General features: G+C 33.9%; 1 long non-coding RNA gene across 2 annotated transcripts in view; it reads left to right on the plus strand.

Moving 5' to 3' along the window:
- The window catches only part of LOC116877774, a 95,859-nt gene that overhangs the window by 21,318 nt on the left and 49,647 nt on the right, over positions 1-24,894 (plus strand). The window contains exons 3-4 of one of the 2 annotated variants that reach the window (XR_004384710.1): positions 5,661-5,751; positions 7,882-8,130. This is a non-coding gene — a long non-coding RNA (uncharacterized LOC116877774). Of the gene's footprint in view, positions 1-5,660; positions 5,752-7,881; positions 8,131-24,894 lie in introns of those variants that run through there. The other variant, XR_004384714.1, reaches the window with a different exon arrangement.

A 24,894-nucleotide genomic window follows, 5' to 3' on the forward strand; every position in this document is an offset into this window, starting at 1 on the left:
TCAGGTATGATAAGGACTGAGAGCTGGCCAGTGGATTTAGTAAAGTGGAGATTACTGGTGATTTGATGTTTTTTTGTGGATTAGTAGGAGGCAAAGACCTAAATAGCATGGGTTCAAGACACAATAGGGGGAGAAGAATCGGAGCCAGTAACTATTGTAAACCTTATGGAGGAATTTTGCTGTAAGAAAAAGTGAGAAAGGGGTCAGTAGTTGGATGGGGAAATGGGTTCAAATAAAATTTTATCTGTTTTAAGATGGGAGAAATAGCCACATCTTTGTATATTTGTGAGAATAATTTAGTAGCATAGGAAATAGTAATACACAAATAGTTGAGAGAAAAAGAATAAGAGATAGAGAAAAGGATATAATGGACAAATTACAAAAAAAAAAAAAAAGGGTCAGCTTTACCTAGATAATTCCTCCACAGGAACAGAAGAGAAGTTAGAAAATAGGACACAAATCAGAGTAGAAGGATACGTCTAATGATAAGAACTCTTCTGATTGCTACAAGTTCCTTAGTGAAAAAAAGAAACAGTCATCAGTTGAGAGTGGAGATTAGAGAGGAGATTTCAGCTGCTTGAGAAGAGAATGGAGAAGCATAAAAGCTTATCTAGAAGAGATAAGAAGGAGTGAATGAATGGTGGAGTGTGGTACCACTTCCAGGTGCTGCTAAGGGTGCAGTTTTGGTTTGTGATCATGAATTCAGCATGATTATGTGCTTTTTTCCTGCTGTATTCACTACATGGGTGCAGCACAGAGTAGAGAGAAAGCTGATTTAATCAGGTGTGTTTTTACTATGCCACTGTAACTCAGAGTGGGACAGAGAGGCCAAGGATGGAAGCAAGAGCGTGATTACAAGGACTGATGATGAAGTATGAGCTGAGTAAAGAGGGAAAAGAGGACAAAAGATGAATGAAGGACAGTGAAAGATAACATGAGCAATGGACTAAAAATTGCAGCCAGGTAGGGATTTTCTGAAGGTGAATACTATGAAAACTAGAAAGAATAATGTAGAAAATAGGAGGTTATATCAGTCAGGGCTCTAGCAGAAAACCAATGGCATATTCAAAATGGGCAATTAGAGAAAAGTTTGTTGACTATAAATGGGGATCGAAGTTTAAGGATCCCATGTGGAATAGTTATACACTACCCTGTGATTACCAGTGGGTTAACAACCCTAAACCTTAAGCCTGAAGAAGAGGAAGCTGGAACCTAGGTAGATAGAAGTTATGTGGAGATGGTCATCTCATAGGACTGCAAGCCAAGCCACCATTATGGGGTAGGAGGGGATTCTGGGAATAATGTGAACTGACTTCACTCTCCTGTTGCCCTCTCGTGTCCTACAGTCACTCCCACTGGCAGCCACAAGTCAAGGGAGATTTTTGATGCAGTCTACATGGAACAAAGAGCAGAGTGGAGAAGAATGGGGAGTAGATCTGGGGGAGCAAACACAAGTTACCCAGTATATAGGCTTAAGGAAACTGACAGTAATCCAATAACTGAATTGAGGAAGATAGATTTAGAGGAAGGTGGGAGAGGTGGATATCCTGGGAGTGTGGGAGATAGGTGATATTAACGAAGATAATGGAGGGACTTGAGTTTGATTATATGGAATCCAGCACTGGTGATTTCATAGTCAAGCAGAGAGAATGGTCTGGAAGTAACAATAAGGGACAAGGAGCCCCCTGGTCAGAGAGAAAAACAAGACTAGGAAGAATAGGTGTAGAATGAGTATGCCTTTATTAATTAATTCAACGAAGATTTATTGAGTAACTGATATGTACACAGCACTGCTCTGGACACTTGGAATATATCAAAGAGGAAAAAAAAATAAAACTCCTGCCCTTATGAGGAAAAGCACTTAATAAATAGTAAGCATACATAACAATAAAATTTATGGTATCCCAGAGCATGGTAAGCATCACTGAAAAAAGTAGCACAAAATAGGGAGAGTTAGAGGCTTGAGGTGAAGGTAAGATTGTCACTTTTTTCTTTTTTAAGATTGAAATTTTAAGCAATAATTAAGAGTGTTAGCTGCTAGAAGGATACTTTTGGATAAAATGGTTTTAGGTGGAAAGAAAGCTGGACTCTGAGCTTGGGAGAAGGGAGGCTAATGCCTGGTAGGATAGAGAGGGTTCATGAGCAGAAAGAGAACGGGAGGCTATTAGCCCATGACTTTGACTCAAACCCCTCTACCTCTCTGGTCTTCATATTCTCCCTCACCTTGGCTAGTTTTATTCTGCCTGTTTCTTTAAGGTTCACATGTTCCAAGGTGCTCTCCTCAGGCAGATGCCTTTTGCTCCTACAGGTATTACCACAGAGCTTCACCTACCGACCATATTCTTATGACCCAAGAATTTACATTTGACCACTTTCTTAAAAAATACCCATGTCAATTAGTATTTTGGGGGCACTTTAAAATGAAATCTATCCAAAGGTAAATTCATGGTTTTTTCCCCCCAAACCAGTTTCTCTTTCTTTATTATCTAATTTTGATGGCTTTACCATTTATCCAGTCACCCAAGCTAGAAACTATGATGTTATCTTGAATCCCCCCCTTTTTAACTGTCACCTCATTTCAGCCTGCCCCTGCCTTCATAGAACTGATTAATTAGCTTTGGAACATCACTGTTCTCATTCAGTCTCCTCCACTGCTTCTCACCATTCTTAATTCTTTAATCAGCTCTCGTGTGCACATTGTACAGGGCAAAAACAAATTTAAAAACATAGAGGATGCTATTCAAATATGTCATCATAATTACTTTCTTTTTTCATCATGAGCTGACCACCCAAGAGCAGAACTATGGTTTATTACACACTAAATAATTTGAAGCAATGTAATTAAATATTTTAAATATAGAAATGATAATTATTTTATTTTAGTACAGAAATAATAATGACAATATTACTTTTTTTTTAAAAAATGATTTTATTTTTTTATTGAAAGAGAGAGAGCACAGGTGGTAGGGAGAAGCGGGTTCCCCACTCAGCGGGGAGCCCAGTGTGGCGCTGGATCCCAGGGCCCAAGGATTGTGACCTGAGCCAAAGGCAGATCCTTAACCAACTGAGCCACCCAGAAGCCCCTGATATATTCCTTTTACTGGTAAATTGTTTGCTTGGTAGATATGGAGACAGAGGAGTGTGTGATCTCTTTATCTAGCATTTAATTCCTTGTTTATGTGAACACACTTCTTTCAGAATTTATTTCCATGGAATCAGCAGTTCTGGATTTAGAGTTAAGGGAAGTAAACTGACCTAGGTATTATGACTGGAGACTAGGTGGTTTATAATTTAACTGTGTATTTAGAAATGCCATCCATTCTGGAACTAATGTTTTAATCTAATGCTTTATGAAGATGAAATAAAAGCAGCACTCAGATTGATATGCACTGAAGGAGAACTGTGCAAATATTTCCCTAGTGTTGGCACTGTGAGCACTTAACTTCTTTCAAAACATTCATGTTTGGCGTCACTGGGCATGACTGGAAAGGCTAAATGGTTTCAGAACATGGGTTGAAACTTTGCTTCTCATTTACCTTGAAATGAAATCAAACATTGCAGGAAATGTTCTCACAACTAGACCTTTAAACATTTTGCATTAAAAAATGTATTACCTGAGGCTAGACAATGGTTCTGAAATATTTATCCCAGGAAAATAACTTGCTTATTCTCCAAGCAAATCTAAAACCCAGTTTAAAATTCAACAAATTTAAATTTAATTATAAGAAGCAATTTTCTATTGGATTAATTATTCACCTTTACTGCTAATTAATAAAAGTATGTCCGTAAAGTGTAGATTCACATCTTAATGGATGTTGAGAGACTTGACCAGGTATAATCCTGTATAAGTACAAAATAAAAAAATAAAATAAATGCAATTGTTGTTAATGCATGAAAGCATCAGTGCCTCTCAGTCCTCTTTGTATGGTCATTTTTATTTCAAATATTCCAAAGAAATAATACTCATAATTTTTTTTCTATCTTTATTGAAGTCACAATATCATCAACTTGGTAACTCAGGAATTATTATCAATGTTCCAACTGTTTTTTTTCCCCAACATTTGGTCCTACATGCTTTTGAATATTATATGAATGACTTCAAATTGTTTAGAAAATAAAAATTATTTTTTAATTTAAAAAATTAAATGAACTATTGGGAATGAACTATTGGGACTTCATCAAGATCAAAAGCTTTTGCACAGCAAAGGAAACAGTTAACAAAACCAAAGACTACTGACAGAATGGGAGAAGATATTTACAAACAGCATATCAGATAAAGGGCTAGGATGCAAAATCTATAAAGAACTTATCAAACTCAACACCCAAAGAACAAATAATCCAATCAAGAAATGGACAGAGGACATGAACAGACATTTCTGCAAAGAAGACATCCAGATGGCCAACAGACACATGAAAAAGTGCTCCACATAACTTGGCATCAGGGAAATACAAATCAAAACCACAGTGAGATATCACCTCACACCAGTCAGAATGGCTAAAATTAACAAGTCAGGAAATGACAGATGCTGGCGAGGATGCAGAGAAAGGGGAACCCTCCTACACTGTTGGTGGGAATGCAAGCTTGTGAAACCACTCTGGAAAACAGCATGGAGGTTCCTCAAAAAGTTGAAAATAGAGTTACCCTATGACCCAGCAATTGCACTACTGTGTATTTACCCTAAAGATACAAATGTAGTGATCCGAAGGGGCATGTGAATGTGAATGTTTATAGCGGCAATGTCCACAATAGCCAAACTATGGAAGGAAGTTAGATGTTCATCAACAGATGAATGGATAAAGAAGAAGTGGTATATATATACACAATGGAATACTATGCAGCCATCAAAAGAAATGAAATCTTGCCATTTGTGATGATGTGGATGGAACTTGAGGGTATTATGCTTAGCGAAATAAGTAAATCAGAGAAAGACAATTATCATATGATCTCCCTGATATGAGGAATTTGAGAGGCAATTTGGGGGGCTTGGGGGGTAGGAAAGGAACAAATGAAATAAGATGGGATCAGGAGGGAGACAAACCATAAGACTCTTAATCTCACAAAACAAACTGAGGGTTGCTGGGGGGGAGGGGGTTTGGGAGTGGGTAATGGGGTTATGGATATTGGGGAAGGTATGTGCTATGGTGAGTGCTGTGAAGTGTAAACCTGGCGATTCATAGATCTGTATCCCTGGGTCTAATAATACATTTTATGGTAATAAAAAAATTTAAATTAAAAAAAAATTTAAAATTCAGGGAAAGTAGACATACACATCCAATATAAATGATTTTTGAGACGTTTTGACACAAAGGGTAATGGACAAATGAGTGGTGGTTGGTGAGGAAAGTGGTACAAAAGAAGGTTTTACTGTGTTTTGTCCTTGTTTTTAGTTTTTGTTTTTTTTAAGATGAGTCAAATGATTGCATGCTTGTATGATGCTAGAAATAATGCAGTAAAGGGAGAAAATTTGCTGACATAAGAGATGGAGGGATGAATTACTGGTGAATAAGATCTCATGCACATATAGAGGGATTAGCTTTAGATAAAAAGCAAGATAGCTCAATAAAAGCAGAGTGCATGGGTAAAAGTGTCCGTAATTTGAAGATTTAGAAAGAAAATCTAGAATTTTTTTTTTTTTTTCTGATGGCTTCCATTTTCTCAGCTCTACAGGAAGAAATTTCTCACCTGGAAGCAATGAGGAAGAAGGCTGTGTTGGGAGTTGGAAGAGAACAGGTAGGGAGAGCATGGCAGAGGTGAGCACCAGGCAACCGATGGCTCCTTTCAGGTCCACAGAGGTGTGGTTTTGTGCCTTTCAACTACCGCATTCAGCCTCTCTGGTGTAGGTGTGGAAGTGTATTTGTGGGTTAGGTGGAGAATTGGTTTCATCAGGTGGTGATCTGCCAAGTAAGAGAAAAGCATGAAAGCTGAGGATGATTTCATGAGAACCTTATAAAGACAGTACAATTTTAGCTAGATAAGGAGCAAAAAATACATGAAAAAGATGGAAGTGAGTTCAAAGGAATAGGATCATAGAAGTAGACAATTCAGGAGGTTTGAAAGAATGCTAAAGCCAGAGAACCAAAGAGAATGTGCAGGAGGGAAAGAAGGCGGTGCTAAAAGAGTAAAGGGAATTGAAATTCTATAATTGAAATTATAGAAGGGTTGTGTTTATTCGTAATCATATAGGCATAGTGATTGAGACAGGTGGAAGATAACGTCTTTAAAGGACAGGAGTTTTAAGACCTGAGTGTCCAGAAAATTGGAAGAAGTATCTATGTGTATACCAACAGCTAGGATCAGACAGGATTGGGAAACCAGGAACAAATACTTGAGTCATATGGACTTGTAATAGGGTTTCCAAAGATAACAGCCTCAGTGAGCAATGAGATTCAAAACTGGTGGGATGTCCAGAGAAGGGAAGATAATTATCCAAGAGTCACAATAAGGAGCAAGTAGAGGAGGCTGGGGAACAAAACAAAACCCCTTATACCTCAAGAGGGCCTCAGGGGAGAATACTTAAGAGCAAAAATATAATTGCTGTCCTCATTGAAAATGTTAACTCATGAAATGGGACAGAGTTTATACATATCTTTCTCCCATCATCTAGCACAATGGTTTGCACTTCGTAGGAAATCTTTGTTGAGTGGATTTCATTTCATTGCACTATTACTTAATTTATTAAGCTGGTTAAGCAACAGCTGGTTATATTGGATTCATATACAAAATATGAAAGTATAAGATGGTTAGACATCTCATTACTTTAAACTGGAAATATTTCATAAACACAGAATGCAAAAAGCAATAGAAACTATGCATATAAGGATTTCTGGTTCATGAAGGTGCTAGAATGATTAAAATGACAAAGTGAGACTAAATATCTCGCCAAGGATATCTTAAAAGTTTTGGACTTGGTAAATGGTGAGAGTGGAGATAAAGATCAATTGAAAATAAATTATTCTATGAAATGTAAACTAATTTAAAACTGAACTACAATTTTACAAACTGCCAGGATATCATTACAGAGCACCAGATCAAGCTGTGATTTTGATGAATTTGCAAAGGCAAATGGAGCCAAGAACTACCTTCTTCATTTTTGCCTACCATGCTCCTCCTTAAATATTCTTACTAAATAAATTAAATAAATCAAGGTTATTCTGAGATATCAGTGAAGAATATTTACATATGTGTAATTACATTTTTCTTTAGTCCCCTGAAAAACTTGAATTGAGTTCATGTTCATATCAATTCTTTAGATGATATCCTTAGCGGTAGGCTTTACTGAATGGTGGAGTGGAAAGGGTACAAATACAGAGGTATTACTAAAAAAGGAACTCATATATAGACTTGGAAAACAATTTTAAAAAGAAAAAAGAATGTAATATTTTGTTTCTATTTTTTCCTCTTGGTTTTCCCTAATTTTTCCTTTTAATAAGATTGATCAATCATTCCACAAATAAAATGTAACTTTTTGGGACACCTGGATGGCTCAGGCAGATAAGCCTCTGCCTTCAGCTCAGGTCATGATGGTCCTGGTATTGAGTCCCACATCAGGCTCCCTGCTCAGCGGGAAGTCTGCTTCTCCCTCTGCCTGCCGCTCCCCCTGCTTGTGCTCTCTTTCTCTGGCAAATAAGCAAATAATTTAAAAAAAAAATGTAACTTTTTGTTTCTGTGGGTTTAATCGAAACAATTTCATGATTCTAACTAAAGTGTTGGTTTTCTTTGGTGTGGTAGGCTGAATAAGAGTCTCCTAAATATTTCCACATTCTAATCCCCAGAGCCTGTGCATGCTACCTTATATGGTAAAAAGTCTTTGTAGATGTGATCTTGGATAATCTAAATTAAGATGATCCTGTATTATCTTGGTACGTTGGATATAATCACAGTGGCCTTTGTGAGAAGGAAGCAGAAGAGCCAGCTAGGAGAGAAGGTGATGTGAAGAGAGAAGCAGAGATTGGAGGGAGGCAACCAGGAGCCAAAGAATGTGACAGGCAACCTCTAGAAGTTGGAAGAGGCAAAGAACAGATTCTTCCCAGGATCCTCCAGAAAGTACCAGCACTGTGCTCACTTTGACTTTCAGTCCCTGAAGACTCATTTTTGACTTTTGATCTTCAGAACTGTAAGAGAATAAATGTGTGCTGTTATGGGCAACCAAATTTGTGTCAATTTTTAGTAAGAAACTATTACAATATGTATTATTTTTTAAATTTAAAAAAGTTATTGTATTAAAAATTTTTAAGAAGGTTGGAAAGTTCTTATTCTTTTCAAGTAGTTTACATGTGAGTGAGAAATCTGTGGAAAATCTTTCGACGCATGTATGTCTGTTGCCAGTTTGACCTACAATTTAAGATTTACTGAATAAAAGGGTGAAAGTATCTACCTTATTGCACCCACACAAATTGATAAATATTTATTTTAAATAGCTTGTTAAAATAACTTCTATAGAAGCAGATTATATTCCTTAGAAGAGAATTTTTGGGATATTGTGATTTATAATAAGATATATAATTTTGGTCTTCATCCCACTTTTTTGGCACAGAGCTCCTAAGTAATTTCCTAAATGATGTGAATGATAAAGGTAACTTGTTGTGGTAACGAGGTGACCTTTGAGAGCACCTTAGGATAGGGCTATTTGCCGGTGGAGCCAACTATATGATTAGAGCTGCAACTTTTAGTCAAACACCCTAACCTCTGGGGAAGAGGGAGAGTCTGGCGGTTGAATCAGTCATCAATGTCCGATGAGTTAATCAATCAAGCCTTATAATGAAGCCTCCATAAAAACCCTATAGGACAGGGCTCAGAGAGCTTCCATTGGTGAACATGCCCTGAGGAGACGCATCTGGATGGGGCATGGGAGCTCCATGTGCTTTCCTCATACCTTGCCCCATGCATCTTTTTCCTGACTTATATTCTTTTATAATAAACCAATAGTTTAGTAAATAAAATATTTGAGTTCTGTGAACTGCTGTAGCAAAGTAATCAAACCCGAGGAAGGGAACCTCTCTCTAAGTTATAGCTAATTGGTCAGAAGTATAGGTAAAAACCTGGACTTGCAATTGCCATCCAAGTGTGGGTCTTTGGAACCTCTAATTTATAATTGGTCATCAAAAGCACAGGTAAGAGCCTGAGCTTGTGATTGGAGTCTAAAGTAGTTGGGGCCATTTTGTGGGACTGAGCCCTCAATCTGTGGGATCTGATGCTATCTCCAAGTAGATAGTATCAGAATTGAATTGAATTCTCAAACACCTTTCTAGTGCCCAAGAATGGCTTGGCTTTACGTGGAACCCTCCTCCCAACCCCCCATACACATACACATTAGAATTGAGACCAGGAACCTAAAATATTCCTCTTATTAAATTGATTTCTTTTATAATTTGTTTTCTAAAATAGATTTTGGAGGTAAACATCACACCAAGAAGATACTAGAACTAATTAACTGTCAACTCTTACCTGTATAAGCTTAAACAAGTGATATAATCACAAAAGAGAAGATTTGACTCCTTCAAAATTGAAAAATTATGTTCCAAAAATCCCATAATCTAACATACCCTAAAATTTAAAAAAATGAAAACAAACAAAAAAACGTAGAAGAAAATTTTAAAGCAGGAAGAGATAATCACATTTATGTACTCATTAAGGATACATAAAACTAGTACAGAAACATTTACTGGTGCCGTGGTTCTAGTTATAAAAGCCATACAAATAAAAACATAAACGCAAAAGAATTTTTAATCCCTAAATAAACCAAATGCAGAATAAATAATAATCATGCTGGTTATTTTTAAATTATTTTTATTAACATGTAATGTATTATTTGCCCCAGGGGTACAGGTCTGTGAACCATCAGGCTTACACATTTTACAGCACTCAATCATGCTGGTTAATGACAGTTTTATTTTCTTAAATTAATGGTAATTAGTTGATATAACTGCTTTGGGTCAATCAACATTGTAATACATACCAAACACAATAAAGAAGAAAATAATTGACATAGTAATACTACTTCCGGAAATCTATTGTAAGGAAATAATTACAAATAAAGTTACATGCATGATAATGTTCATTTTGCACTCTTGATTATAAAGTGTGTGTGTGTAAAAAACAATAAGAAAAAGAAAAAAATGAAAGATATTTAAAAAATTGACTTACTCCTTTTAATTAATGAGATAAATTAAATACATATTCCATGGAATCAATATGGTTAATAATACTTATTTAACTTAAACTGTTTTCTGAAAATAGAAATTAATATTTTAAAAATGGAAACCCACAATGTCAAGGTTCCTAATTCATATAATTATGTAAATAATGACAAAGCATAGAACAGAAACATAACTTTTTATTATGGTAAGTAACACATTTGTGAGGGAGATACAGGAAAAAAATTGATAAAATTTAGGACTTATGTTTATAGTATAATGAATGTATGCATTTTATAGTTTATGACATAGACCCAACTGGTCGAAGAAATAAATTAATTTTTTAAATGGCATAAGAAGAGAAGGCTATCAAGAAATTTTTCAAGTGTATGTATTATAAGGATTAAAGATGTAACATCAGATTTGAATAACCAAGTTGGAATAAGATATAAAATCTGCACAGTGTTGGTGGGAATGTGATAAAATTAGGACTTTCTTCTGTTGATGGGAGTACAAGTTTGGAGAGCAATCTGACAAAATCCACATACTCTTAACAATTTCAGTTTTAGCAATTTATTCTAGTGCTGTGTACCAACCAATGTGTAGAATTTATGTATAAGGATATTGTTTTCCGCTGCATTCTGAGCAGTTTAACTTAAAATCAGGTTCATGCATCACCTTAATAATTATTCTAAAAACTTACAGAATCATAAAAATGTAACTATATGTATTTTTTATATAACAGAATATATACACCTAGAGTAATCTGATATTATGTGGTAAGTTAATACTGGAAGTTTAAAAGAGTTAAGGGGCACTTGGTTTACTTTGAGAAGTATATATTTTAATTTTATATATTCTTGATTTATTATGCTTTCATTTTTTGCCTTAAGTTTTGCTTACTTATATTTTTAAAGGCTAAAAAAAATGTGCTAAAATCATTTACTAACTGTAAATGAAAAGACATTGGGTGTTTAGTCCATTTGCAGTAACCTCAAAAATCTCTATCCTAGGGGCACCTGGGTGGCTCAGTCCTAAGTGTCTGCCTTTAGCTCAGGTCATGATACTGGGTTCCTGGGATCCAGCCCTGCATCTGGCTCCCTGGTTGGCAGGGGGTCTGCTACTCCCTTTCCTCCTGCTTGTGCTATCTCTCTCTCTCTGTGTCAAATAAATTTTAAAAAATCTTATAAAACAAAACAAAATAAAAAAACAAAAACTCCATCCTATTCCTACATGAGAGATCTTGTTCTATTTAAATGAAGCTTTTTCTTTCTCTTTTTTCTTGTTTTTAACTGAGTTACTTACATATGGCTATTTATGTTATATACCAACACAACTCAATGAAAGGTGAAAATTTGAGTCAACTTTTAAATATCTATAAAAACAAACAAAATAAATCTAACTTAATGGTTTTTGCTGAGCTAAAATAATAATGATAGTAATAAGTGACAAAATGTTCTTAAGGGTTGTAGCTCTATTTTTAAGGATGGCCAGGACAATATTTTGCAAAATACTTGCTCAATATATGAAGATCAATAGTTGAGAAGGGCATAATTCTTTCTCATAGATAATCTCAGAGAATGATTTTTCACACATTATAGAAAGATTTCCCTTAACTCAGTGGTCATTTCCTAGAATCATAGAATATTAATAATATAGGTAAATTAGTTACCCCTTAAACTTACCCATGAAGAAATGGTTTCAGAGAACTCAAGCAACTTGCCCACATTTCCACAAGGAAGTTACAAAGGTGAATCCAACATGGACATTTGACTCTTAATCCCTTTTTCATGCTGCCAATCAGAAAAAAAAAACACAAAGAAGAAACTACAACTGGTGCCCCAAACTACAGTAGCTTTTTTCAGGTTAATGGAAGTATATAGTCCATTTGATTACCTTTCATGCACTACTTCCTGAATACAAAGAGAATCCTATTAGTGGATTAGTGCCATGGCCTACTGTCCACACACAAGATTAATGAACAGAGATTCGATGCTTTCAGATTACTTGATTCTAACAAAAGTTTAGACTATTAAACAAGCTCAATTTTTATTCACCTGTTAGTTTCCATAATCTTCAAAGCAAAAATGTATGCTGTAATAAAAGTAACATATTTTACGTAATTATTTCATTAATTTTTTTACTCCATGGAATCTTATTTTTTTTCCCCTACCTTCCAAAACATCTCATAATTTCTAGGTTGTGATGTTAGATAGGTCTAGAGAAGAGTATCTGTAAGAAATAATTTTATTAAGCCTTAAATTTCTATATGAACTTGGACTAAAACCAATAATTTTTCCTTGCAAAACTCTTATGTTCATAATGACCTGAGGATGTCATTTTACTAAGATTATTTTCATGAATTAATTTGATATCTGTTTATGTTACCGTATAAAAGCAGACAATAAAGCTAGGTAGGTACTGTCAAAAGATGGGTGAAAATTATAAAAATCACAAGGTTTCCTAATTTTTTTTTTGATTTCCACTAAATTCATGAAACTTTTTCCATTATGTTTTTCTTTAAAAAATAAATGTTCATAGTAATACTAAGAAAAGCTAACATAATAATTAGATTACAGCAGTGTTAAGGTCTATAGTTCCTGAGAAAAGCTGGAGGAAATGCTCGTTGCTACATGTTTCTTTCCTGTGTGCAGTATGAAAGAATTTCGAGACAAGCTTCTTTTCAGGCCATATCCTGCATGGAATAAAAACACCTCTGCACGGGGTGCCTGGGTGGCTCAGTGAGTTGAGCGGTTGACTCTTGATTTTGGCTCAGATCATGATCTGAGATAGAGCCCTGAGTCAGGTTCCGTGCTGTGCTGGACGTGGTCACTCACACATGTGCTTCTGTGTGTGTGCTCTCTCTTTCTCTCCCTTACAGTACCAACAAACACCTCTACAGTTCTGCATCCTGGACTACGAAGGAGACAGGATGAAATCATGTATGCCTGAAATTTAATATATTTCAAGGTGAATATGAAAAAAGCTATCTATCTAACAATCACTTAATATACTCATTACAAAGCATATCTAGTTAGCAATGTTGTCTGAAAGCAAAGAAACAAGGAGTAGCGAGTGTGTGTGTGTTCTATGCATTAATAATTGGGAGGATATGTGTGGATTGAAGTGCCCACGTCAGCACTGGCCAGACAGAACTTACTTCCTGGTTCCTATACCATTTTTTTGGTCTTCAGTGTTGGAAACTACACAAAGGTTTATCACAAAATTGCTATGTTTCCCCTGTTCTGGGATGATTCAGGCCAGAAAAACAGCAACAAAATGTGACTTCGGCACACTCCAATTAGTTGTCCCATATAATTTTTACTCTGGCAAAATATGTGATATGCGATGGTAAAATTTTCTAAAGAGCTCTTTTTCTTCTCTTCTACCAAGTCCTAAATAAATATATGGAAATCTATCATCTAATTAAAATCTTCTTAAACTTTAGATTTTTGGAAAGGAAGTATTTAATTTACAAATAAATGAAATGGTTTTTTATATGATAGTCACATTTTAACTTTGGGCTAACATATTTTAGTTAACTCAGCAAAATTAAATATATATCCAGATTATCAAAAATCTCACTGCAATATAGTGAATTTTTATTTTCCTTTCCTTCAAGAGTGTTTTTCTCTGTTTTTAAGTGAATGTAATCAAAGCCATTCTTGGCCAATGTAAATTAGGGCATTCTAGTTGAAGTGATAAGTCAACTTATTTTTAAAACATTATTTCCCACAATTTGAGGTCACTCACAAGTTATCTTTTTTTATAGAATATATTCTAGAAAGATATTCATGGAATGTTTAGCTGAAAAAAAGTCTAGAGGATATGAAAAAACAGCTGTGCTTTCTTTGAATGCTTATGACATTTTCTTCAAATATAGTTAAAGGTTCAATGATACTCTTACAGAAGGTGGTTAGAAATTGATACCAATGTTATGAAAAGAGTTTACAGGAAATGCAAAAAATAGAGAAACATATGAAATGATACCATAAAAATGCAATCTGCCAAGTCTAGAGAGAGAGATATTCTGCATAACAAATGATACATTTTCTTCGATAATATTTGCATGTTTAAAAAGTTGGGGGCACTGTTAAGATTAAAGGAGTCTTATGAGAGAGGGAAAAAAAGATTCTTAAGAGATAACCAAATATAATTGAGAGAACTTACTTGGATTCTAATTTGTACAGATATCTTCAAAATACATTTTATGGGTCAGGCAAGAAAAATTGAACATTGAGTAAGTACAAGATAATATCAAGAATTTATTATTAATTTTATTGAATGATACCAGTATTATAATAATGTGTTTTTTAAAAAAGCTCTTGTTAAAGATATGAAATACATATACACACACACAACTGGGATGGTAGCTTATCTGAAATTTACTTTATTTTTAAATTAAATTAAATTTATTTATTTGACAGAGAGACAGAGTGAGAACACAAGTAGGCAGAGAGGCAGGCAGAGGGAGAGGGAGAAGTGGGTTCTCCCCTGAGCAGGGATCCCAATGCAGGGCTTGATTCCAGGACCCTGGCATCATGACCTGAGCTGAAAGAAGCTGCTTAACCAACCCAGGCACCCCTGGAATTTACTTTAAAATGTTGTTTTAAAATATCCCATTAAAAAAATTACCAGGGAAGTTGGGTAGATGAACAGCAATGGCATCATATTGATTAATTTTGAAGCAGAGTGTTTTATACACAGATATTTATACTTATTCCTGAATCTTAATATAAAAATGTTAAGAAATAAAATAAAGGGTACTGTATCAATAAGGAATAAAATTTAATGGCTTACCACAATAGTCATTTACTCAGGAATTTATTTATCTATCGATTTATTAGAGGTGGGGCAGGCTTGGAGTCAACTGGGAGGGAGAGCTACGTGTTAGGTGCCTATTGGATCCTGGCCACATGGCTGGTCATGTGAAGCACTGAATGGGTACAGGAGGCCCTGGGCCAGCTCTACCCCAGGATTCTTTGTGTTACAAACTGGGCAAGTACAGCTGATGAGTTTTCTGGGTTAGGCTGAGCTCACTTACTAGTCTGCAGTTTGCTCTTAGGTTAGTTGGTCTATGGTAGCTTCAGCCTGGAAGCCATGTCTCCGGTCCACATGGTCACTTATCTCATAGTAGGCGATGTCAAGGTTGTTCACATGACAGTTGGGAGAATTGAAAGAGATCGTGGAAGCATATCATTCTGTTATTCAAGGCAAATCACAAGGCCTGTCCCATTTAAGGTATTAACTCTACTTCCTGATGGAAGGAACTTCAAAGTTACTTTGGGGTAGGGAATTAATAGACATGTTTGCAATTTGCCAGTTATCTATGAAAAAGGCAATAATAAAATCTTAATAGTGAAATTTTATAAGCCATTAAGATATATTAAAATCAGATACAAGACAAGAATTCCACTACTACAACTTCCGCACAATTATTTTAAGGGTCCAAGCCAATTCAGTAACAAATTTTATTTCTTACTATATATAAGATTCTTTTTAAATATATAATCATATATTCCACATCAAAACTCCACGAGGTAGATATTATTATTTTCCTCATCTTGTAGATGAGAAAGCTGGAGCATGAGGGGGTTATTTAAATTTTCCATATTCACATGGCTCAAAAGTAGCAAATTTGAAAGAAACCCAGGCAGTAGATTCAGACTGGGCATTTTTAATGCTATAATACAACTGAAGTATTTTAAAAGAAAGAAAACATTTATTTTATTAGTAGAAAATATGACTGTGTACATAGAAATTCCAAGAAAATATTAAACTATTTAAGCTAATGACAGACTTTAGCAGATTCAACAGTTTCAGGAAAATATAGAAAACTCTGTATCTTCCCATCCTCTGTAAGATAATGTTAGAGGAAAAATTATTCCACTGATTATGCCACATAATTAATCTATGAGGTATCTACAAATAATTCTGTTATATATAGGGGAATTAAAAAAAATAGTTGTGGGGCATAAAAGGGTACCTTGAATAAATGGGAAGGCATACTTGGGCAGTTAATCTGAAAATCACAAAGATGTCTGGTCTACCCCAAATTAACTGAAACACTCAGTGAAGTTTCAATAAAACCCCTAAATAGGTGGTTTTTCATTAAAAAATACCACTTAACCTATAATGTATATAATAGAGAAAAATACCAAAAAATACATGATGCAATTCTTTAAAAGACAAATGGAGGTAGATGCCTACTCCAAAAGAGAAAAAGACCTGTGATAAGCTATAGTGATTGAAATAATGTGCTATTGCTATAAGAATAAATTAATATAAAGATGAAGCAGACTATAAAGCTTCTAAAAACAGACCACATAGGCATTTACAAAAATTTCATATGTGAAAAAATGACATTACCAAAAAGGTGATGAATGGTCTTTGCATGCGGTGACCACTGGTTATTCATGCAGAAAGTAATATTAGACCATGAATTCATACCATAAACAAACAAAAAGAAGTCAATTGTTGGGGTCCCTGGGTGGCTCAGTGGGTTAAAGCCTCTGCCTTAGGCTCAGGTCATGATCCCAGGGTCCTGGGATCAAGCCCCACATCGGGTTCTCTGCTCAGCAGGGAGCCTGCTTCCTCCTCTCTCCCTCTGCCTGCCTGTCTGCCTACTTGAGATCTCTGTCTGTCAAATAAATAAAATCTTAAAAAAAAAAAAGAAAAAAAAAGCACATATGCTATATAATACCATTAAAAAAAAAAAAGAAGTCAATTGTAACTAAATGTGAAAAAGCTCTCTATACACCCAAAATAAATTGTATCTTTATGCCCCTGTGATTGTGAGTGAATTACTTGACCACAAACCAAAAAAAGAATAAAGTGCAAATAATTAGAGTGGTATATTTGGTGACATTGAAACTTAAAACTTACATACAGCATAAAACACCATGAAAATAAATAAAATGGAGAATCTTGATCTAAGAGGAAATATTTGCCAAACATGATCCACAAAACATTAGTCTGCAGAATTCATAAAGAACAGCTGTAAAGCTATAAGTAAAAGACAAATATCTGCAGAAATAAATTGAAAGAAGGTAAGGAACATCTCAAAGAAGATATAATAAAAATGATTAATAAAAATAATTTGAAAAGAATTTTTAGAGAAATTTCAATATGTTTTGAAATACATAGAAAACCACAAAGATAAAAGTAAGTGTTTTGGGGGCACTTTTCATTTTATTTTTATTCATGTGTACATTTCCAGCAAAGTTAGAATTATGATACTTCTGTTTTGTATGCATTTCTTTATTTAGTGTAATAACTACTTTTTCACTAAATCCTTGATTCATATGATTTTAATGACTAAATATTCTTATAATTTATTTAACCATATCCTATTACTGAGTATTAAATGTGCTTCCAGTAGTGCATATATATGTATTTTTTTCTCAGAATAATTCCCTGGAAGTGTGGCTTTAGACTCCTATTTTCAAATTGTACATTGGAAAGTTTTAAAAAGTTAAGATGTACAAGAAATTATCCTTTTTTTTTCTTTTTCTCAAATGAGTTATTTTCTTTTTTTGAGTGTATTTAATGGCAGAGTTAAGTGAACCTACCATTCTGTTTTTTGGACATTGTTATCATTGTTCCCTGTGAAGCCAATTCATTCTTCTTGGTCCATCCTTCATTCAAGGTCTCAATCCCACTTCCATTCTCTATAGATACCTACTTTTCTGGTCTTATAGATATGACTTCGAGTACATATATGTTGTTTAAATATAGTCTTTGTTTTATGTCTATCTGGCAATTTAGCTTATTAATTTGATTTATTAAGTATTATTTTGTATAAATATTGTTGCCCAAGAATTATCTATCTCATTTTCATCTGCTGCTCATTCAACTCTATGTTTATAATACCTGCATTTTTGCATATGTACATCAGATTTAAAGACTCCAACTGTTGTCTATATATCATAATGTATATCTATCACATTTATCTTAATTCATTTAGTAATGAGCACTTTGTTTACCTCTAAAACCCCACCACCATAAACAGTGCTTGTGAATTCTCAGCAATGTTTTATTTTTCAACTACCATCTCAGTGACCACAACAGTCATGTCTCTTTGAGAATTTCTATGGTTCTATACATCTGTAAAATCAGTAGGCTAGATCATTGCGTACATACACTCTTCATTTGACTAAGCAGTGCCAGGTTGCTTTTCAGAAAGTTTTCACCAGTTTATAGTCCACACAATGCCTGAGAGTTCCTGTTTCCCAACAGGATATGTTTTGATAGCATGTTGTTTTATGATTTTTGTTTAGAAGAATAGAAAATGACATTTATACTGAATTTGTCCCCTATGTAAAATGGAGAAAAAGATTTGTTGTTACTCAAGGAATTCTAGTTCTGTAAGATTAATTTGAATGCTTAGGCTGATTTAAGGTCTTGCTTCACCAGGGGCAAGGGAGAAACAGCTGTAATTACACACATACACATATATATAGACATGGCCTGAAAGTAATTTGATGTTATATGTCAACTATACCTCAAAAAACTCCCTCAAACAGGTTCCATGCATTCATATATTTTCAAATGATATATTTTCAAATTTTAAGTATATTGTATCCGTTTCTTCTTAAATTAAAATTAATACACAAATCTAAGTTCTCTAAATGATAAATTATGTAAGATTAATCTCCTAAAATTCATAATTATAAGCTATCAACAAAATATATTTAAAAAACAACATCTGTAAGCACTGGAGAAGAACTAAAAGCAGATAGAAACTGGATCAAAAGATTCAAGCCTTGATAAAAGAGAGACTAGATGAGTTTTTCATTTATATATATATATATATATATATATATTTTTTTTTTAAGTGATACTTTAGCTCATATGGTGTTGGGTGCCTACAGCTCAGTTAGAAAGCCATACTCTTACTGGTTTTAGCATTGAGTGTTGAGCATTTCAAAATAGCTGAAAATTGAGAGGGGAAATCTAGAAAGGAGATAGCAATGTATAAATTACACTCAAAGATTTTCTTAAATACAGCAAAGTTAACTACCTTCTATAACAAAAATCAACACTCATCAGAGGAAAATAGAACCCAGATTCTTTATTGCATGTCATCTAAAATATCTAGTGTAAAATAAAATATTACCAGATACACAAAGAAACAGGAAAATGAGAACCATAATCAAGAGAAGCAGTAAATAAAATCCAACATTGGGACAGTTCAATTGTTGGATTAGCAGAAAAAGACCACTATAGCTATTGTAAATATGATCAAGCACAAAAAAGAAGAATATGATTATAATTACAATGAATGAACAGGTATAAAAAGTCATCTGCAAAATGGAAACTATAAAGAATGATCTAATGAGAATTCTAGAACTGAATATTGAAGTGTTCAAATAAAACATTCACCTGATAAGATTCACAGCAGATTGAAGAGAGCATTAAAAAAGAACCAGTGAACTTGAAGATAAGTGAATAGAGATTAATCCCTTCTTAAAAAAAAAAAAGGGAGGGGTAAAGACAAAAACTATGAACAGATCATGACCTATGGATATTTTTAAAGAAATGAAAACACAAAAAATGCTACAGGAAGTTTTTCAGGCTGAAAAGAAAATATGATACTCTTAGGATACTTAAATTGACATGAAGAAATTAAAAGTACTGTAATGGTAAAAAGATATATGTATATAGAAAATATCTTTTTTCTCTTTTTATATCTTATTTTATTCAAATCCAATTAATTAACATATAGCACATCATTAGCTTCAGATGTAGATTCAGTTGTTCATCAGTTGCATATAATACCCAGTGCTCATTACTTCATTAGCCCTCCTTAAGGTCCATCACCCAGTTACCCCATCCTCTCACCCACTCTCCTCCAGCAACCCTTAGTTTGTTTCTTATGGTTAAGAGTCTCTTATGGTGGGGGCGCCTGAGTGGCTCAGTGGGTTAAAGCCTCTGCCTTCGGCTCAGGTCATGATCCCAGATTCCTGGGATTGAGCCCCTCATCGGGCTCTCTGCTTAGCAGGGAAACCTGCTTCCTCCTCTCTCTCCCTGCCTGCCTCTCTGACTACTTGTGATCTCTATCAAATTAAAAAAAAAAAAAAAAAAAGGGTCTCTTATGGTGTATCTCCCTCTGCGATTTCCTCTTATTTTATTTTCCTTTTATACTTTTTTACTTTTTAAAAAATTCAACTTAGCATAAAAATAAAAATGAATTACATCGTACAACGGAATTTATAATGCACAAATAAGTCATATATGACAAAAATAGCACACATACATAGGAAACATGTAAATGGATCTACACTGGCCTCAATATCTTTATATTTTTGTGAAGTAGTATAGTGTTAACTATATTAGTTACTCTGAAGTTTTGCTAAAAGGCCTTTTGAAGAATTAAATTAGAATACAAAAATATTTGGTTAACTCAAAACTATCAGGAAAGGAAGAACACTGGAAAACAAAACAAAACAAAAAACCCAACCAAATAGGACACATAGAACACAGATAGCAAAATGGTAAACCAAATTCTACCTAGTGAATAATTACATTAAATGTAAATAGGATAGATATTATAATTAAAAACCAAGATTATCAGACTGGTTACAAAGCAGTAGCCATCTTTATGTTATCACAAATTATAAACATTGTATAAAAGAGTTTAAGAGAAAGGAATGGAAAAATATATACCATGGAACAGTAAGCATAAGACGGCTAGAATCTCTAGTAATATCAGAAAAATCAGGAAAAATTCTATTCTGATAGATAAATAAGAAAATTTCACAGTGATAAAAGGGTAATTTGGCAGGAAGACATAACCATTTATAGATGTGTGTGTCCCTAATAAAAGATCTCTGAAATGCAAAAGCAAAAGAGACCAAATAAAGTGAGAAATAGAGAAGTCTAGAAACATATTTGAATATTTTTTGCCCCTTTGTCACTAATTAAAAGAAAATTATACCAAAAAATACATCACTAGGAAATCACTAAGAATATAAGAGATCTGAACAAAGCTACTAACCATTTGACTTTATTGAGAAAAATGAATTTTAACCTATTGAATAAAATAAGATTCTAAGCACTTATGTGTATATACATTTTTAAACAAAAGTAGTATCATTTGATGCATATTTCTTGGCAATTATCTTTTCTTTATTTTTTAACTTTGAAACATATACTGAGAACTGCTCCTGATCAACAAATATGGATATAACTCTTTATCTGTAATAACTGTGTAATATTACATAGAGTGATTATACCTTTATTTAAGGTGTCCTTTTTTAATGGCAATTCAGACTTTCCAGATTTTTGCTATTATAAACAATACTGTAGTAAACTCCTATCAACCCTTCCTTCTTTAGGAGGGATTTTCCTAACTATATTTAGTTGATATGCATATTTTAAAATTATACCAAGTACTGCTTTTTAATAAGTAAACTTTAGCAAAACACACTACAAAGAATGAGTTTTCTGTCTATTAATTTAATAAAACAATGACAAAGCAAGACCTAACTGTGCTGGATACATTATGTATATCCCTGTCATTAGAACTCTATATTATAAGTAGCTAAAAATCATCTAATTTTAAAAAGGAAAACAAGAATAAAAATAAGATTGAAAAGAGAGAAATGTTTTGGAAAAATATATTTCCTTATCCACAAATAAAAAAATATTTTTATTAACTATTTGTTTAACCTGCTAATCCATAGCATACAATCAATATCAAAACCCAAGTTTCTTTAAGTAAATGAGTATATCTCTTTATTTTGTCTTCTACATTGCAAACATGATCACGTGATTGGAATTTCAGCTGAAATCATATTGAGAAACTATTATTTTTATGTTGCTATATGAGTTTTCACACTTCTCTCCTTGTCCATTAAGAATTATGGGTTGAACTTTGGACCCACATCCTACATTTATATGTTGAAGTCCCAAACCTCAGTACCTTAGAATGTAATCTTATTTGGAAATAGGTAGGTCTTTGCAGATGTAATTAGTAAAGTTAAAATGAAATCATACTTGAGTAGCATGGGGCCCTAATCCAATATGATTGTGTCCTTATTTAAAAGATAAATTCAGACATAGACATGAACACAGGAAGCAGTTCATGTGAAGATGAAGGCAGAAATCTGGATAAAGCCTCCATAAACCAAAGAAAGTAAAAAATTGCAGCAAACCACCAGAATTTAGGAAAGAGACATGGGACAAATTTTTCTTACAATGGACCAACCCTGCTGACAACGGATCTTGAACTTCAAGCTTCCAGAACTTTGAGTCAATAGATTTCTGTTGCTTAAGCCACTCCATCTATGGTACTTTGTTATGGTAGCCCGAGAGTTGTACCACGGGAAGTAAGGGGGATCGAGTTGTCTCTCCACATTTAATGATTATTAATATTCAGGATACTAAACTGGGAAAGGTTAAGTACCATTACCAGTACCATTAAAAAAGTGCTATAAGGGAGTGATGTCACCAAGATGGCAACATAGTAATGACAAAATGCACCGGAGATGAAGTGAGGTGAATGATGTAGACATTGTGACCTAGAGTTAGGCTACTGTTCACCTTCTGAGTATATTCAGAAGCATGATCATCTTCTGCTTCTGCACCACTGTTGACTGTGGGTAACTGAAACCATGAGAGGTGAGATTGAGAACAAGGTATTGGGAGGGGAAGGGCTGCTATAGAGGAAAGTCGTTAAGACAATAAATCCTATGACTTCTCGAGAAGAGTATTTTTTTCCTCTTTTGTCTTTCTTCTTTTTATTGTAACTATATGAGAAAACAGATGTTAGCTGAACCTGCTGTGGCAAGCATTTCACAGTATATGTAAATCAAACCATCCTGCCATACACCTTTAATTTACACAATGATGTATGTCAATTATGTCTCAAAAAAACTGGAAAAAATACCATTAAACTTTTTTCAGACATATTTTAGAAGCATCTGTTTTATATTTGCACTTGATCTGGTCTTATCAATTCAGATGGCAGAATCCCAGATAGTTTCACAGAAACTACAAAATTTAGAGTCTTAAAATAGATTTTTGGTGTTTAACTTACAGATGACAACCCAGGAAGTTTCTCACGGTTTCTACCCTACTTTGAAAAATTAGACTGGTTGTTTTTTGTTTTTTTGTTTTTTGTTTTTCCTAATTCAGTTATGGTTTGTGGTTGGGAGGAGAAAAGACTCCATTTAAAAGATCTTTCACAGGTATTTAAGTTCCTTTTAGTTATTTTTATTGTTGTTTTCTTCTTTTTTAATTGTTGTTGTTTATTTGTGTGATTTCCAGATTTTAGATTAGTAGGATATTCTAAATATCCTGGAATGGCTTACCAGATTTAGTATATGATGTGGGGACATAATAATTGTTTTCCATTTATTTAATCAAGAATTGTTTTCATCTATAAAACTCACATGTGAAAAGGACATATTGTAGGAAAATGCCTTACAAACAAACAGCTTGTGGAATGTTCTAGGGGCCTGATAACAGGAAGAGAAAGAAATGAAGAAATAATTTTGGTATTTTTTGAAATGTTCATAAAATTAAAGCTGGGATTTATTGTCATAGGAATTTCTTTTGTAATGAAACTGTAGAGTCTTCCTATCTCCATCATTTCTTTCCAATAACAAAGGAAAAAATTGTTATAAACGATCATTCCAAATAATCCTTAAACTTCTTGGCATACACTCGACTGCCTTCGTTGTCTTTAACAAGTTCACATTTTGGCTTTTCTTCTCAGATTACTTTCCAGAAGAGATTTTCATGGACAACATAAGAGCCAATTAGAGTAAAACTTATCTGCAAAATGTAACATGAATAGATTCATTTCAAAAGGCAATATGTAGTTAATATATTCTCCTTTAGATTCTCATTAAATAATGAGTGTTGACTTAATTTTTTTGTCATCTACTAAATACATTTAGAACATATTATATTACTAACTTAACTATTTAATTTTTAGTTGGAAGCAATGTACTACACTGTGCTAGGGTTTAAATAGCAGTGCAGCATTTTAGGAGTCTCTCATAATTGTTCTAGCAGAATCACTTTTCAGTGGGAATGTATCCGAGGAATACCAAGAAAAATTTTTAAAAATTCTACAAATTTATTCATAATCAGAACAATTAATGTATTCTTAGATTAATAAATAAAAGAAAAATGATTTTTAAAAGACAAAGGAAACAGTATGGCCCTATAATTTGTAATCAAAAGTAGCTTTCATAGAACAATGGAATACTGAATTTTTATATTTTAACAGCATCATTGACAACAACAACAAAATTGTCAGGGCATGGGCTTTCTTGATAAAGCTGGGTATTTGCCAGTTCTCAAAGACTGTGTTTCATAAAGTAGAAATTACATTGTTTTTCCTTTATGGCACATATGTCTTTATATTGTGTGTTAGAAAATCTCCTTATTTTGTATCCCCCCTCCCATAACATAAACTGTTTGGGTAGATGTTTATCTTTATGTGATTCCCCAAGTCGGCATCCACCATCCATGTGTTAGGGCCTGAGTAAGTACTTACAAAGTAGAGTATTTGTTGGATAGAAGGAACTCTGAGTAAGTCCTTAAGAGATCTGAGTTTCAGTGAGATTTCTCCTTATGTGAATGTTGCACATTTGGTTTATTCGCAACCTGTCTTTTATTCCACTTCTGAAAAATAAAAGTGTGGATTAAATAGTCTTAAGGTAGCTTTGAGTTCTAAATTTGATTTGTAAGTAGCTCTCTTTCTGCACTGCTTACATTCTTTTGGGAGGCTTTCTGGACAGACTA

Source organism: Lontra canadensis, unplaced genomic scaffold (assembly GCF_010015895.1).
Source record: "Lontra canadensis isolate GAN:19392208 unplaced genomic scaffold, GSC_riverotter_1.0 scaffold1, whole genome shotgun sequence".
Taxonomy (NCBI): domain Eukaryota; kingdom Metazoa; phylum Chordata; class Mammalia; order Carnivora; family Mustelidae; genus Lontra; species Lontra canadensis.